Here is a 15,564-nt window from a genome sequence, read left to right as displayed (position 1 = left end):
GCCACACCGCAATCCCTTCTCCTCCATTCTCCTCTCAGGATCTTGGGCACGCACGCACACGCACCCAGCGTGAGTTTTAAGCCACTGGGTCCGGGATGCGAACCGCGGTTGACTATGTGGGAGTACAGCGACATAGACATTACGCTAACTGCTGGTTCCCAACTGATTTATTTTGACTCTCAATTTTTAATATATGCATGTAAAGCTATAAATTTCTCTCCAAATGTCACTTGAACCACATTCCATATACTTTATTGTATATTTTGTTGTTTCGATTATATTTCCTTAGTGACAGTAAGGAATGTGTTTACAATTCTAAGCTCTTTTAAAAACTATATTTTGGGGATCAGCAGATGGCATTATGGTTACATCACTGCACTCCCACATAGTTGACTGCAGTTCAAGTCCTGGTGGCTTAAAACTCATACTGGGCATGTGCGTGCATGCCCAAAATCCTAAGAGGAGAATGGAGGAGAAGGTATTGTGGCATGGCCATCACCCCTGGAGTGTGATTTCTCACTTTCTCTCTCTCTCTCTACCTCTCCAGCAAGCGCATGTACCCTATAGCAGAAATCGCTCTTAAAAAAATTAACAATAATTACACTGAAAAAAAAAAGTAGCTTTTGTCTATAGATTTCTAAATTAACTGCTTATAAACTTATATATATATATATATACATACATACGCACCCAGAAACTGTATTACTGGATTATATGGAAATTTAATTTTTAATTTTTTGAGAAACATGCATACTTTTTTTTTGTTTTTTTGTTTTTTGGTTTTTGTTTTTTTTTGAGAGGTTTTAGCTATAGGGTGCGTGCGCTCGCCAGGCAGACAGAAAGAGACATAGAGACAGAAAGCGAGAAATTGCCCCCCCAGGGGGGATGGTCATGCCGCAATCGGTTCTCCTCCATTCTCCTCTCGGGATCTTGGGCATGCACGCACACGTACCCAGCATGAGTTTTAAGCCACTGGGTCCGGGACGCGAACTGTGGTCGACTACGTGGGAGTCCAGAGACATAGCCATTACGCTAACTGCTGGTTCCTGTAACTTACATTTTTAACAGTGTAAACAGGTTCCCTTTTCTCTACATCCTATGAATACTTGTTTATTTTATTTTTTTTAAATAACAGCCATTCTAAAAAGTGTGAGGTGATATCTCATTGTGGTTTTAGTTTGTATTTCCCTGGTAATTAGTGTGACATTGAGCACTTTTTAAAACATATTGTTAGCCATTTATATGTTTTCTTGTGAATGTCTTTTCAGGTTTTTTTGCCCATTTTTACATTGGGTTGTTTTCTTGCTATTAAGTTGAGTTCCTTATACATTTTGGGTATTAACCACTTACCAGATGTATGGCTTGTAAAAATTTTCTCTCATTTCATAGGTTGTCTCTTCCTTCTGTTGTTTCCTTTGCTGAGCAGAAGATTTTTGTTTGATGCAATATTATTTGTCTTATTTTTGCTTTTATTGGCTTATTTTTTTGGGTCATATGTAAGCAAATCATTGCCCAGGCCAATATCAAGGCTTATTCCTTATGCTTTCTACTTGTAGTTTTACAGTTTCGGGTCTTAAAGTCTTTAATACATTTTGAGTTGATTTTTGTATAAAGTGTAAGTGTCCAATTTCTTTCTTCTGCAAATAGCTATCCAGTTTTCACAACCTTATTGAAGAGACTTTCCCCAGTGTGTTATTGGCACCTCTGTTGAAGCTTGATTATAATCATAAATGCATGAATTTATTTCTGGGCTCTACTCTTCTCTATTGGTCTATGCATCTGTCTTTATGCCAGTACTTTGCTGTTTTGATTACAATAGCTTTTTTCTCTTTTTTTTTTTTTTAAAAAGGTATTTGTTTTTTCTATAAGAGAGGGAGAGGGAGATAGAGAGAAAAGCACCCCTAGTAGGGTCCCCATACAGTGATCCACACCCAGTCCCATCCAATCAAGGTCATGGTCACATGCATGCACACGCACCTACTATGCACAGGGAGACCTTGGAATGTGAAATTGGGATCTGCTCATATGGCCTCAGCATCATGAAGTGTCACATTACCACTACCCTGCCTTGGCCAGCCTGATTACTACAGCTTTATAATAGATTTTGAAAATAGAGAATAAAATGCCTTCAACTTTGCTCCTTTTGCTCAATAGTTCTTTGGCTATTTGAGGTATTCTGCGGTTCCAAATGATTTTTTAGGAGTGTTTTTTTCTAACTCTTTGAAAACTGTCATTGTAATGTTGATAGACTACACTGAATTTTCAGATTGCTTCTGGTAGTATGGACATTTTAACCCATGAACATAAGATAATCTTTTCATTTATTTGTGTCTTCTTCAGTTTCTTTCATCAGTGTTTTATGGTTTTCAGTGTATAGGTCTCTTATCTTATTCTAATTTATTCTCATTTTTAAAAACTGTATTGTAAATGGGATTGTTTTCTTGATTTCTTTTTCAAATATTAAGTTCCTTGGCAGTAGTGTATAAAAAAATTACTGATTTTTTTGTATGTTGATTTTGTATTGTGCACTTCTACTGAATTATTTATTAACTTTTAAGAATTATTTAATTTTATTTAGTTATTATTATTTTTTATTTGATGAGAGAGAGGAGAAGAAAAGTGAGAAAGCAAGCCTCCAGGCCCAGGAATTGAACCACAGTTGTCAAGTGGGGGTCAAGCACTGTAACTACCACACCATTTGTCAGCAAGAGTTCATTATTTCTAACAGTATTTAAGTAACATCTTTAAGGTTTTCTATATATAAGATCATGTTGTCTATCCAATTTGTATCCCTTTTGTTATTTCTTTGTCACTCCAATTGTTCTGGTTAGGATTTCCAGCACTAACTAACTAACTAACTAACTATCTATCTATCTATCTATCTATCTATCTATCTATCTATCTATCTATATTTTTTTTAGAGGTTTTCGCTATAGGGCTTGTATACTTGCCAGACAGACAGAGAGAGAAAGATAGACAGAAAGCAAGAAATCGCCCCCAGGGGGGATGGCCATGCCGCAATCCCTTCTCCTTCGTTCTCCTCTCGGGATCTTGGGCACGCACGCACACGTGCCTGGCGTGAGTTTTTTAAGCCACGGGGTCTGGGATGTGAACCGCGGTTGACTACATGGGAGTCCAGTGACATAGCCATTACGCTAACTCCTGGTCCCTCCAGCACTATATTGAAGTGGCAAAAGTGGGCATTTTTTTCCTCCTCTTAGAGGTAAAGCTTTCTGTTTTTCACTTTTGAATATGATGTTAATTATGGGGTTATCAATATATGACCTTTATTAAGTTGATATGTGTTCCTTCTATACCTAATCTGTTAAACTTTTACCCTTCATTATGTTAATATGATATATCATATTTATAGATTTATGTTGAACCTCATCCTTGCATCCCAATGATAAATACCATTTGATCATGGTATATGTTTCTTTTAATGTGCTATTAAATTTGGTTACTTTGTTGTTGTTGTTTTAGATTTTTGCTATAGGGCATGTGTGCTCACCAGAGAGGCATAGAGACAGAAAGCAAAAAATCACCCTCCCAGGAGGATGGCCATGCCACAGTCTCTCTTCCTCTTGGAATTTTTGGCATGCACACACATGCACCTGGTATGAGTTTCAAGCCACCGGGTCTGGGACTTGAACCATGGTCGATTGTGTGGAGTCCAACACCTTAACCACTACATCATCTGCTAGACCTAAATTTGTTACTCCATTGGTGAGAATTTTTGCATTCATGTTCATCAGGGATATTGATCTGTAAATTACTTACTGTGTACTTGTCTGACTTTGCTGTCAAGGTAATGCTGGCCTCAAAAAATGTGTTTATAGGGACCAGAAGATGGCATAATGATTACATCAGTGGACTTTCTCATAGTTAGCCATTGTTCAAGTCCTGGACCTGGTGGCTTAAAACTCATGCCGGGAGCGCATGTGCACGCGTGCCAAAAATCCCAAGAGGGGAATGGAGGAAAGGAGATTGCTATGTGGCTCTCCTCCCTGGGTGGGGTGATTTCTCACTGTCTCTCTGTCTCTTTGTCTCTCTGGCGAACACACATGCCCTATAGCAAAAACCTCTCTTTAAAAAAATGAGCTTGTAAGTCTTCCTTCCTCTTCATTTTTTTGGGGGGGAAGAATTCGAGGTAGATTGGTAGTAATTCTTCCTTAAATATTTGGCAGAATATGCCAGTAAAGCCACTAGGTCCCAGGCTTCTCTGTTTTGGGGGATATTTGATTATGGATTCAATCTCCTTATTCATTGATCTGTCCAAATATTCTACTTATTCATAATTCAGTCTTGGTAGGTTGTAGATGCCTAGAAATTTACTTTTAAGTTATACAATTTGTTGGTATTTAATTGTTCGTGGTAGTCTCTTATGATCCTTTGAATCTCTGTGTATCAGTTGTAATGACTCCTTTCACTTATTATTATCTCTTTTCTTAGTGTAGGTAAATGTTTGCCAATTTTGTTTTCTTATTTATTTAATAATTTGCTGAAGGGTGTGTCCTTTTGCTGGAGAGAGCCTGCGGGAGAGGGGAGCAAGAACCCCCCACATCGGGACATGGTCATGCTGAAATCCCTTCTCCTCCATTTCTCCCTCCTTTTGAGATTTTGGTCTCTCACACACACGTCTGGTGTGCTTCCAAAGTCATCAGGTCAAGGACTTGAACCTCATGTTTAGCTATGTGGGATCTAACCACCTTAACCATGAGGCCACAGGCTGATCCTTTGTTTATCTTTTCAAAGAGCCAATTTCACCATTATGGTTTTAATTTCATTTTTCTCTTCTAATGTGTTTCCAGTCTCTATTTCACTTATTTCTCCTCTATCATTTATTTGTTTTTTCCTTCTGCTGACTCTGGGCTTAGTTTATTTATCTTTTTTTAGTTTCTTGAGGTGTAATGTTATCTGAGATCTTTTGTCTTTTTGCTTTTTTGGAAGAAAGGTTTTTGCTGTAGGACATATGCACTTACCAGAAAGAGAGAGAGATAGAGATACAGAAAGTGAGAAATCACCCTGGGGTGGGGGGCATGCCACAATCCCTTCTCCTCCACTCTCCTCTCAGGATCTTGGGCATGCTCATGCACCTGTTGAGTATAAGCTGCCGGGTCTGCAACTTGAACCAGTCGAGCATGTGGGAGTCCAACGACATAACCATTATGCCCCAAGATCGGATCCCAAGATCTTTTGTCTTTTATCACCATAAAGTTCTCTCTCAGGGACCAGCAGATGGCTTAATGGTAGTATTACTGGACTTCCATATAGTTGACGGCAGTTTGAGTCCCTGACCTGGGGGCTTAAAACTCATTCCAGGCGCACGTGGACACATGCCCAAGATCCTGAGAAGAGAATGAAAGAGAAGAGATTGCAGTATTGACATCCCCTCCTGGGAGGGGAGTGATTTCTCGCTTTCTGTCTCTCTGTCTCTCTCTGTCTCTTCAGGAAGCGTACATGTCCAAATCTCTCTTTTAAAAAATTAAAACAAAAGTTCCCTCTTAGAATTATTTTTCTCGCATTTCATAAGTTTTACATTGTATTTTTATTTTCATTGTCTCAAGATTTTATTTCCTTTTTAAAAAGTTTAGTTTGTCCATGAGTGAGAATGAGAGACAGAAAAACAGCCCCAAACAAGGTCTTGACATTGTGATCACCCGCAGCTCTAGCCAGCCCCTGATCATGGGCATGAGTATACTATGCCTAGTATACTCAGGAAAGTCTCTAGACTTGAGTCAGGAACTTTCCCTTGTGGGATTGCCTTATAGAGCATCACATTTTACTTCTGTACCATCATCTACCCCCTAATTTCTCTTTTCATTTCTTCTGTTATTCATTGGTTGTTTCAGAATGTGTTGTTTAATCTCCACAGATTTGTGAATTTTCCAGTTTCTTCTTGTTATTGATTTCTAGTTTCATATGACTGTGCTCAAAAAAGATACTTAATATTATTTTAATATTCTTAAAATTGTTAAGATTTGTTTTGTGGTGGCATGGTGGTTGAGGTGCTGAACTCCCACATGGCCGACCACGGTTCAAGTTCCAGACCTGGCAGTTTGGTTTCTCACCTTCCTTCTCTATCTCATCAAATTAAATAATAATAATAAATGAAATTAAATAAATAATTCGTCTAAAAAAAAGAGATTTTGTTTTGTTGCCTAACATATAATCTCTCCTGGAGAAATGTCCCATATGTACTTAAAAACAATGTATATTCTGATGCTGTTCGATAGAATGTTCTGTACACGTGTCTTAGGTATATTTATTCTATAGTATTGTTCAAGCTTACTATTTCTTTATTTTCTATCTGGATGACCTATCCATTGGCAAATGTGAAGTACTAAAGTCCAATGACTTTTTAATTTCTTTCTTTTTTTTTTTGAGAGGTTTTTGCTATAGGACACGTGCGCTCGCCAGAAAGACAGAGAGAGACAGAGAGATAGAAAGTGAGAAATCACGCCCCGGGGGGATGACCGCGCTGCAATCCCTTCTTCTCCATTCTCCTCTCAGGATCTTGGGCACATACGCACACACGCCCAGCATGAGTTTAAGCTGCCAGGTCCGGGACTTGAACCGCAGTCAGCTACGTGGGACTCCAGCGACATAGCCATTATGCTAACTACTGGTCCCATGACTTTTTAATTTCTAAAATTATAGGTAGGTAGATTGATAGAGTCTACATAAGCAAGAGTTCTTTAGGATCTTCAACAATTTCAAGAGTGTAAATGCGACTTAAGACCAAACATTTTGAGAACCCTGTTGAAGAAGGCATTGGGTACCTTTTCTCATAGGAAGCTAAAATATTCTAAAGTCAAGTTGTAACATGCTTACCAAAGTATTTTCCTTACTTAGAAAATGCAGAGTTACTCACATACTTTTCCTTAAGTTGGTTTACCAGCCAGAAGTTTTAATCCTGAACTGACAAAATGGTGGACATTCATTTATTCAATATTCAATAAACAGGTACTTGAGTATCAACTACATTCAGTGATTCTTCTTAGGTAAAACCAGCACTCGCATCTTGCCCAGGTCCCCAGGAAGATGGCATGATTTCCACACATACTTACATATTAACACCCCAGGACATGACCAGATAACAAGGAAAGGTAACCTGGCTTCCACATGCAGATCATTCAGCCAGCAGAGGGAATGCATTCTCATCTGGTGGGTTTTACAGGCTTAAAATTACTCTACAGAGAATGGGGGTGAGAGGGAAGGCAGTCACCAAAATATAAGTAAAATCATTTGAGTCAGAAAGCAGAAAATAGCTGGAGATAAGAGAAACAAATTTTACAATTTTTTTTTCTTTTTTTGGAGAGGTTTTTTTTTTTTTTTGCTATAGGACGCGTGCACTCGCCAGACTGACAGAGAGAGACAGAGAGACAGAAAGCGAGAAATCACCCTGCAGGGAGGATGGCCACACCGCAATCCCTTCTTCATTCTCCTCTCGGGATCTTGGGCACGCACGCACGCACACGTGCCCAGCGTGAGTTTAAGCCACCGGGTCCGGGACTTAACCACGGTTGACTACGTGGGAGTCCAGTGACATAGCCATTATGCTAACTGCTGGTCCCACAAATTTTACAAATTCTAACAATGACAGAAATCTTCACGAAGAAGGGACTAGCTGAATATTTTGGCACATACATTTAATAGGAAATCCCACAACCATGAAAAAGAATACAAAAATTCTTATAGAATGATATCCATGATACATTATTAAATGAAAAGTCTAAGTATTGAATAGTGAACAAAGTATGTTTCAGTTATGAAACAAGAGAAACATACATACATGCACATCGGTTCCTGTATGCAAGGGACAACTTTGGAAAGGCTTTTTTTCTTTCTTTCTTTTCTTGTTTTTTCCTCCTAACCCTAATTCTAAAGAAAGGATTAATCAGTGACACTGGTTAGTTACAAGGAGGGAAGCTGGTAGCTGGGAGATGAGAGGTAAGAAGGAAATTTTCACTATATACCCTTTTTCCTTTTGAATCTTGAACTACACAAATATATTAGCTATTAAAGGTTAAGCATGTTAATACTCAATGACTTTAGACTAACACAAATGAGAAATTTAATGAGCATGTTCAAGGAAAATTAAAATGGCCAAAACTGACTGAAAGGAATGGGAGTGGAGGGAAATAAGAAGAATCTTCTCATAAAGAATCACTGTGTATTAAAAATTTCCAGTACATTTTAATAACTCACACCTCACAAGTTCCATATGATAAAAACTATTATTTATTGAGCACTTCCTGTGTACTAGATACTGCTATCAAGAATTACATGTATTGGGACCAGCAGTTAGCGTAATGGCTATGTTGTTGGACTCCTATGTAGTCAACCGTGGTTCATATCCCGGACCTGGTGGCTTAAAACTCACGCCGGGCACTTGTGCGTGCATGCCCAGGATCCCGAGAGGAGAATGGAGGAGAAGGGATTGCTGCGTGGCCATCCCCCCTGGGGGATGATTTCTTGCTTTCTGTCTCTCTGTCTCTCTCTGTCTGTCTAGAGAGCGCACACGCCCTATAGCAAAAACCTCTTTAAAAAAAAAAAGAATTACATGTATTTACAGTACATCCTCACAATATCTCTGAGATAAGTGTCCTCACCACCTCTGTTTTACATATAAGGAAACTGAAGTTCATGGAATCTCACTTAAATTTGCATACCTCATAAATGACTCCACAGGTCAGACTCTACAGCTACTATGTTGGAAATTTCCATGCTAATAAACTGAAAACCTTTTAAAAAGGCATTATTTCCTGTAGAAGCAGAAATTACTTGAAATTTTGGTTTAAGTTAAATCTAAAGATTTAAATCTTTGATAGTTTAAATGGTCAAGGAACAAATTATTCTCAGTCCACACAAATTATTCCAGGGCATTAAAAAAAGACAGAAAGCTTGTCAATTCATTGAACTAAAATAAAAGAGTGGATTTCAAGAACAGTTTTTCTTACAATGAAAATGTGTTACAAGAATAGCTATCTTAAATGGGGCACTCTCTCCGTGCCAAGCACTGGGCTAAGTGCTTTTAAAAATGACCTGGTACCACTTGGAAAATAAACTGGCAGTTCTTCAAAAGATTAAACATAGTTACCTCGTGACCCAGCAATTCTACTCCGAGGTGAAATGAAATGTATGTGCACACAAAAACTCGTTCATGAATGTTCATTACAGCAATACTCGCAATGGCCCATCAGTCAATGAATGGATAAAGAAAATGTGGTATATCCATATAACAAAATGTTATTTGATACTAAGAAAGAATGACACTGATACATGCTACAGCATGAACGAGCTTTGGAAACATGCTAAGTGAAGGAAGCCAAAAGTCCATTATTACAATGATATGAAATGTCCAGGATAAGCAAATCTATAGGCAGAAAGTAAATTAATGGTTGCCTAGGGTTCAGGGACAAAAGGATGGGGAATGAAAGGTTTTTGTTTTTGTTTTTGTTTTAGAGTAATGCAAATGTTCTAACATTCATTGGAGTGACTGTTGTACAACTCTGACTATATTAAAGACCACTGAACTGTATACTGTCAATGAATGAATTGTATGTGAAAAACCCAGCGAATGGCTTCTAACTTCAAATGGGTCTTTTTTTTTTGAGGGCACCCTAGAGGATAACAAAAATAACAGCTATCATTTATAAAACTTTTACCATGGGGAAAGACTGGCACTGAGTACTTTATGTGAATCACTATGTTTAATTATCATAGCAACTCTATGAGGCACCTGTTATTATCATCCTAGTTTCCAGATGAAAGCTGAGCCTTGAGAGGTCAGCATCTTTTCCCGGGTTAAGCGAGTGGATGGTGGAACTAGGAATCAAACCAAAATCTGTCAGACTCCTGCGCCTGAACTCTCAACCACCACTGGGTAGTTTCTAAGCTATTAACTTTGAAAGCCATAATGAAACGGATCATTCTGGAAAGGAGAGCAGATATAAGCGCTGGCAAATGTCAAGGAAGTGCTCTCCTCGAAAGGTGCTCTAAGCCCTTTGTCATTTATGGAAAACCTTCTTCACGCTTCCAAGGAAAAGGTGATTCCTATGCTTTATAAACTGGACCGCTTCAGTGGAGAGAGACAAAGCCTTTCCTTTTAACACAGCACAGGAATTTTCAACCCCCAAAATACTTTAATAGCAGCCAGGAATATTTCTAAGCATTTTATAAATGTTACCTATTTAATCTTCGTCACCACTGGTGTAGGTAACTACCATGATGGATGAGGAAATGGAAGCACACAGTGGTCGGAGGACTAGCCCAAGTCACATGGCTACTAAGTGGCCAGGATGAGCACCCAGGCCGCCTAGCTGCACCCTCTACACCTCCAGCATCTGATTGCCTTGGAAACGAATGTGATGAGGTTAAGACGTGACTCACTAGAGACAAAGTAGAAGGAGAGTGTGGGAGGGGAAGAACGTAGGAAAGGACATTTGGGGGAAAAAAGAGAGGTCAGACGTTTGTGGGACAGATATGGTTTATTACCTGTTGATAATATGTGTAAGTATTCTCAGCTGGGCTGGACTGAGGTGTATATGATGCTGGGTAAAGTCTCTCTACAATCAAAATGGTGGATAGTGATTGAATGTATAAATAATAATAATAATAGAGATGTGACTCACTGAGCTCCCAGCACTGTGCAAGACCCTTCACACGAATTATCACAACCCAACAACCAAGGAGGTAGTACGTTTACTGCCTATTTGTAAGATGGACGCAAGGCTCAGAGTGATACGGTAACTTGTCCAAATACACCCAAGTAATGCATATCAGAACCAAGATTTTTATTTTTAGAGGTTTTTGCTGTAGGGTGCGTGCACTCACCAGAAAGACAGAGACAGAGAGACAGAAAGCGAGAAATCACCCCCCAGAGGGGACGGCCACGCCACAATCCCTTCTCCTCCATTCTCCTCTCGGGATCCTGGGCACGCATGCACGAGCACCTGGTGTGAGTTTAAGCCACTGGGTCTGGGACTCAAACTGCAGTTGACTACGTGGGAGTCCAGCGACATAGCCATTACACCAACTGCTGGTCCCAGAACCAAGATTTAAACACATATCTTTATTTTATTTTTTAGAGGTTTTCGTTATAGGGTGCATGCACTCGCCAGAGAGAGACAGACAGAGAGCGAGAAATCACCCCGCAGGTGGGGTGGCCACGCCGCCATCCCTTCTCCTCCATTCTCTTTTCGGGATCTTGGGCACGTCCATTCTCTTCTCGGGATCTTGGGCACGCACGCACACGCGCCTGGCGGTGTGAGTTTTAAGCCACCGGGTCCGGGACGCGAACCACGGTCGACTACGTGGGAGTCCAGCGATGTAGCCATTACACTAACTGCTGGTCCCATATCTTTTTGACCTGAGATTACACCACTAGTTCTTATGTCATGAAATTCCATGGGAGAGGTCAAAAAAATCAACATATTTGTTGACATGAGAAAACAAAGTGAAATCCAAATTTCAGAGTTCACCCATTTCTTTACATATTGCCTGTGACTGCTTTCGCATTGTAAAGGGTTGAGCTGAGTAATTCTGACAGACACCACATAAACCCACGAAGCCTGAAATATCTGTCATTTGGCCCTTTATAGGAAAGGTTTGATGACTCCATTTTGGAGTATTAAACTTAAAACTTACTGAATTGGAGGAGGAGCGTATAAAAAGCACCTCCCCCCAAAAGAAAGAAAAGTATGGCTTTAAAGAACGACTGGAGTAGGAATGGAAACTTTCTTCCAACTTTCAAGGAACAAATAATTTCCCTGTTCCATAAAGTATTCCAAGGTCTAGAAAACAGTGGAGTGCTTCCTAGTTCATTTTAATTAACCAGTTCACAGAGGTTTGTGATCCCTAAGCTATTTTAATTGGAAAGAACTCTGTATAATGAATATAACAACAGCTGACAATATGAAACCCTCTCTTAGATGCCAGGTGCTGCTAAGTTAAAGATTTCTACTTAATCCTCCTGACAACCAGGGAAGGGAGAAGTCATTGTTATCCCGTTCTGTGGATGAAACTGGGGCCTCAGGAAGTTAAGCAAATTGCCCAATGCCTCACAGATGTTAAGAGCTCAGGACTCTTAACCCTTGTTTCTGCTTCCAGAAGCTACACTCCTACCACCACGTCATTTCATCCAAATAAATCTGAAAATATGAAGGAAAGGCATAATTTCCTGAAACATATAAAGTATCAAAACTAGCAGTCAAAATCATCTTGGTGGGGTATAAATTTCCTACCAACTCCAAGGGAACAAATAATTATGTGCCACAAATTGAATCGGGTATTTTAAAGGAGGAGGAGGGGGCTTCTCAACACTGTAATACCCCAGCCCAGGAGGTTGCTAGGGCCCTCGCCATCTTTAAGCCTCCATTCCTCTGTGAAATAAATATCCCTGCAAGATAATGAGAACCAACTACAGCTGGACTGTGTGTCAGACACTATTCTAAACGTTTTCTAGTCAATAACTCATTTAACCTAGTTACAAGTATCCCCTGGAAACAGAGACATAGAGCTTGAGTGGTTGTCCAGTCACACAGACCAGCCAGTGAGACGGCCTGGTGTCAAAGCCAAGCCAGGCAGTCAACAAAGTCCGCATCCTTATTAGACTTTCAGTTAGTAAATCTGAAAACCCTAATTAAACATGCTCGATTCAAGAAAGCAGAAATTGGAAAAACTAATCCAAGCTTAAGAAGGGTGAGAGGAGAGCGGCAAGCCTATGGTTTCCAAAGTCCACAGTCTTCCAACTCACTTTAACTCAAGGCAGAGCAGTTCTGAACCCAAATGATCTTCCTTTAAAAGAGGCTGGCCCAAACTCCTCATAACGCTACAATGTATGAGCCTCAAAAGCATGAGGCTGTGGGTGGCAGGTGGCGTGGAGGTTGAGGTGCTGGACTCTCACATGAGCCACCCACGGATCAAGTCCTGGACCTGGTAGCTTGCTTTCTCACTTTCCCTCTCTGTCTCTCTCTGTTCAAACTGGAAAATGTCAATAAATAAAATCAAATAAATAATTATTTTTTTAAAATGTTAGGCTAGAATAAGCAGCCAGTTCCAAAATATCACAAACTGTAGACTCCAGTTTTGTAAAACGCTCAGGAAAGAAATCTAAAGAGACAATATGGTAGTGAGCGCCCGAGGCTGGGAGCCACGACCCCCTGGAGGGAAGGGGGACAGGACGGTGATGAAAACGACCTGAAAGTGGATTGGGTGATGGCCCCACAACTCCTCAAATCTACTCGGGTACAGGAGACTCATAAATGACATTTCAATAAAACTTTCCATTCTTACCTAACGCCCTTTTCTAGACTTCGTGCTAAGCGCCTCACGGGTGTTCTCCCAGTCAGGGCAACCTCACCCAGCTCGCACCGACGGTGGACCCGCGCAGGGGAGGCAGGTGGGCAGGGGAGGGAGGTGGGCAGGGGAGGGAGGTGCCCAGGGGAGGCTGGTGCGCAGGGGAGGGAGGTGGGCAGGGGAGGCTGGTGCGCAGGGGAGGCAGGTGCGCAGGGGAGGCTGGTGCGCAGGTGAGGCTGGTGCGCAGGGGAGGGAGGCCCCAGGCTTCCAGCTGTTCTTGGTCGCCCAGGAAGCGCCCAGCTGTGGACTGCTGGACCTGCGGGCTGACGCTGAGGGGACCCCTGGACAAATCTCCGCAGGCGCCCACCAGCCCCACCGGCCTCAAGGACACCAGGACCCATCCCTGGATGGAACACCCACGATGGTGCCCCGCGCCTTCACGTCCAGGCCCGGGGCGGCGGAGTTTCTGCACCTGCTTGCTGCGCGGTCTGGTCGGCGCGCTCCTCTGAAGAACAAGGTCAGCAAAGCCAGGCGACCTTGCCCTTTTCTTTCTTTCTTTCCTTTCCTTTTCTTTGTTTCTTTCTTTGTTTCTTTCTTTCTTTCTTTCTTTCTTTCTTTCTTTCTTTCTTTCTCTTTCCTTCCTTCGTTCCTTCGTTCCTTCCTTCCTTTCATTCTCTCTCTCTCTCTTTTTTTTAGAGAGAGAGATTTTTGCTATAGGGCACATGTGTTTGCCAGAGAGACAGAGACACAAAGCGAGAAAGCACCCCAGGAGGGATGGCCTGCCGCAGTCACTTCTCCGTTTTCCTCTCAGAATGTTGGGTGCCCACGCACACGTGCCCGGAGTTTCAAGGCTCTGGGTCTGGGACTTGATCCACGGTTTGCCATGTGGGAGTCTAGCATGGGAACCATTCCACCATCTGCTGGTCCCCCATGGGATCCTTTTCTTTTATTTCTTTCTTTCTTTTTTCTTTCTTCTTCTTCTTTTTTTTTTTTTTAAGAAGTTCTTGTGGTAGGACGCATGTGCTCACCAGAGAGACAGAGACGTGAGAGGGAAAGCGAGAAATCACCCCCAGTGGGGATGGCCAGGCTGCAGTCCCTTCTCCTCCATTCTCCTCCCGGCATCTTGGCCACACACGCACATGCGACCAGCATGATTTTCAAGCCACCGGGTCCGGGACTGATCAGTGGTCAGCTCTGTGGGAGTCCCGTGATGTAGTCCCGTTGCCGTCTGCTGCTCCCCCTTCCCTGCCTCAGTTATAAAATGTAGTTTTAGCATTGCAGCTGATCCTATTTTGAATAGACTGTAGGGAGGAGAAACATAATTCTGTACCTAGATGAGAAGCCAAGAGAGAGCCGGCCCTGACAGGAGTCAGTGCAGTGTTCCCTGCTGAGAGGACAGTGAGCATTGGATGGGAGCTTGGTGAGTTCTCAGACCCCCAGGAGCCTCCAGAAAGGGCCTGCTGACTGGACTTTCTGTGAACTATCTGAGAGATTCACTGATAAGACCAACTCTTCAGGGCCAGTCGGTGAACTCCTACATAGTCAGTTCGAGTCCTGGACCCGACAGCTAGAAACCCACACTGTGTGTGTTCATGCCCAAAATCCCAAAAGGAGAATAGAGAAGGGATTGTGGTATGGCCAACCCACCCACCCCCACCCGCCAGGGGATGATTTCTTGTTTTCTATCTTTCTATCTCTCTATCTCTCTGGTGAGTGCTGCAGCCTGATAGCAAAAGTCTTTCTCTGGAAAACAAACAAACAAACAAACAAACTCTTCATTTGTCAAAAAGTAAGCCTAGTATGAGAAGTGGGGTTGTCAGATTTATCCAATAAAAGTATTAGATAGCCCAGTTAAATTTGAATTTTAGATAAACAACAAATAATTGTTTGGCACAAGTATTTTTCATTTGGACATATTGAGTGCCCTATATTTCATCTGACATCCTAGTGAGAAGACTATTTAGTTCCTCTTAGAAAAAGTGGAAGAGAAAAGAAAATGGTTCTTGGAATCAATAAATAAGTACCTCAAAACAGTTATGAAGCAGGTCAGAAGATCACAAACTCTGATTTAGAGAAGACTTGTTCATGGCTGCCAAGAACTAGTGATTTCAGGGGAAAAAGAAAGGAAGATTTTCTACTGATTATTCAGCCTCCAGCCTTCTCTCTGTCTCTGTCTCTATCTTCTCAATTTTTGGTAATTTTTCCTTTAAAAAAATTTTAAGGTATTATCTTGGCTTTCAGTTTCTCCTTTATCTTGCTAAT

The sequence above is a fragment of the Tupaia chinensis genome, unplaced genomic scaffold (genome assembly GCF_000334495.1).
Source record: "Tupaia chinensis unplaced genomic scaffold, TupChi_1.0 Scaffold144336_1, whole genome shotgun sequence".
Lineage (NCBI taxonomy): Eukaryota > Metazoa > Chordata > Mammalia > Scandentia > Tupaiidae > Tupaia > Tupaia belangeri.
The sequence above is the reverse complement of the archived record's forward strand: the minus strand, read 5'-3'. Positions refer to the sequence as shown.